The sequence below is a fragment of the Drosophila persimilis genome, unplaced genomic scaffold, assembly GCF_003286085.1.
Source record: "Drosophila persimilis strain 14011-0111.01,24,50 unplaced genomic scaffold, DperRS2 tig00000520-arrow-pilon, whole genome shotgun sequence".
Classification (NCBI taxonomy): Eukaryota; Metazoa; Arthropoda; class Insecta; order Diptera; family Drosophilidae; genus Drosophila; species Drosophila persimilis.
In genome coordinates, this window is record NW_020825317.1 from 2045175 (window position 1) to 2048353 (window position 3179).

The following is a 3179-nucleotide window of genomic DNA, read 5'->3' on the forward strand; positions in this document are numbered from 1 at the left end:
CACGCCTCCTTCAGCAGGCTGCGTGTGTGTAGGTGTATGTGGACGGAAATTGGATTTGTGTGTAGCGACGACGGGACGTTCAGTTAGCACATACAAATACGATAATTTGCGATAATTACTGTTAATGGAAGAGATGAAAAAACATTTGGCGAAACGCCATTGATAGATAGTCCATCTCCTTCTCTGGTCTCTCTGGCCCTGTGTTTTAGTGTGTCACCGTAGGCGAGTGCGTCAATTGTTTAATGCAAGACAACAAACAAACAAACAATGCCTCCCATCCACATCCTCACATCCAACATCTCCTTCTACATCCAACAAAAGCCGATCGAAAGAGGCAGCGGCAGCCTCAACAGGCCCGACAGCCATCAAGCAATTTTTATCGTCTCATTTTTAATTTATTAATTTATTATTTGTTTGCTTGAATGAACGACACTGTTGTTTATTGTCGTCCCCAACCCTATCCGCTCCTCCGTCCCCCATTGTGTTCGTGTCTCAATTTTGGTTCTAGCTTTTCGTCATATTTTTTGTGCTCGCGTCTTATCGCCGTCATCGCCAAACGTCACGAGATCTGTCAGGCATCGATATTGATACAAACATTCATACAAACATACATATGTACATACATATGTACATATGTATGTACACATGTGTGTGTATAGACGCAAATATATATCGATCTATCAACATCGCGTATCCGTAATGTTTTTCGCTTCTTCGTGCTCGAATCTGGTTAGAATTTTGGTGACTTATTTCTTTATTTCGGTTTTACTCGGTCGTTCCTTTCATTTCTGGGCATATTGAATTTATCATAAATGTATAGAGAATTTCATGAATCAAATAGATAAAATAAACTTAAAACCTTTTTTTGGTGAGAAATCAACTTAAATCATGTTTTATTTGGCTCATACATGTATGTACATACATAAATATAACTTTCTAATTTATATTATGTTATATTATACAAATAATAATATAAACAAATATAAATAAGATCTTAGACGCAAACAGTCATTAACGAGCGGTAAGGTTGTGAGTCGCAGCTCTCTTTTACCAGAAAACGCACACTGCACCAGGAAGAGTGTGCAAAAGAGAAGGAATGACTAAGCTCGTGGAAGGCGTTGCGTAGCCACTGCAGTTTCATTTGTTCCTCCTGAGTACAATAATAGCCCGTTCTGATCCTTATTCGGCAATTTGGTTAGATAAATATGGTTATTCTTAATTATTCTACGTATTGTCCTATCTCACCACAGATTTTAATCCTTTGTGGAGGCGGAAGGGGTGTGGCAAGATTTTAAAACAAATGACTCAGTGTGATATCACAGGAGCCTAAAAACAAAATTTGGTGGCTCTAGTGCTTTACAGTATCATTTTCACTGGTGGCGTATAAATATGTAAATATGTATATATGTACATATGTATGTATGTGGGTACATATAGTGTATGTGTGTCTATCGGTGTGCCAATTTATAGTGACCCTCAGCTAATTTTTAATTTATTCATTAGCCTGTTAACGCCATTCCATTTGCGGTCCCCGATAAGTCCCCAGCCTCTAGCGTCCAGCTCCAGCTCCAGTTTTAATTGGGCGTACATAAAACAATCTGCACTGATCTGCCCCAAGCTGATTCTGCCAAGATCGAATGCGATTAATAATATGTATATGTGTATGTCTGTACGCACATACGAGTATGTACAATTATCTCGGGTAGACTGATTTAATTAGCCTCTTGAATGCGTCACCCGGATGCATATCGTAGGCGTGGACTAAGGGGAGTGCGATGCCACTGCCACTAACGGCAAATGAGTACCAACTTAATGTAATGAAACTAATGAAATTTCCGTAGAGACCACATGATAGCAGTAACTTCGATGGGGTGCTAATTGGTGGCACAACACGTGCTAAGGCCTCCACGCCACATTCTCGTACTACACACTGTTCTACGTATAGTCACCTGCCGTCCGGCCACTTTTCGCTGCCGATTAATCAAATGTGTGTGAAATTGCACAACCTGGCCTAATGGCAATGACAAAAAACCCCGAAGCGAACAGCAGAAAAACAAAGAAGCTACCCAAGTCATCGCAAGATACTTAAATCTTGCTGTATTATGGGTCTGACTAACCAAAAGATAAGGCCCGCTATCTACACTTGGAGCTTTCCACTCGCATCTGTATATCAGATACGGGTGGGAGCAGTATATCGCATTCGGGGTGGTTCGTTTTTTGCAGTGTCCTAGCCCTAACCCACTCTGACTAACCCGCTGACGGATGGATGTTGCTTGGGCGATAAGAATGCGTTAGAACTTCTGGATCTTCTTGCCAGAGTTCTGTTTGTGTTGGACTTTACCAAATTGCAAATCATTTTATGATCACCAAACTGTAAATCTATTTCCAAGAAAGCGACAAAACCCTTGTCAGCACGCACGCCTGGATAAATGTACATATGTATATGTACATGAACATATATCTGAGCGATCCACTAATACTAATATGGGTCAGTGGCAACGTGTATTTGTCTTAGCGACCCATGCTGCCGCACTTGAATTTGTAATAACCTCTTCAAGTTCACTGCCTCGGCTGTCGGTGTCCCCGTAAATATATGTATATATATCTGTGTTTTGGTATCGTACTCATTATAGGGCCGAACTCATCTGATCTGAACCATAATCTGGTACTTCTTAATTTAGCTAGATTAGAGATTCAAACATTTTTTTCGGAAGTTTGAGTTTTGGAAAGTAAACAGTATTTCTAGTGTCAAGTTATCTTGACAAAATCGGTGCAGGTTCCATTCATCTTAGTTCGAATTGCAGAAAATTCTGGTCAGATAATTACGATGGCATGTCCAAGGAAAAAGTTTTACACATTGCTGAGAATTCATCATCTGCATTTACGGTTTTTCCAAAATCCCTTTGACTCGTTCCGTTCCGTTCCGTCGCGTTCCGTTCCGTTTCTTTTCGTTGATTTATTAAGAACAACTCACACGAAAGCCACAACTTCGCACTAAGGCGATTGCAGACCCAGGTCCGCTCCATCCCAGACCCAATGGGTTTGAGTCCGCTTCAATCCGAGTTCAGCTTTGAGTCAACGATTTTGTGAATTTTGAGGTATGAACTGCGAGGAAATCAATTCAAAGGTAATAATAAACATACATACATATAAACAGATATATGTATAACCAGAGAAAA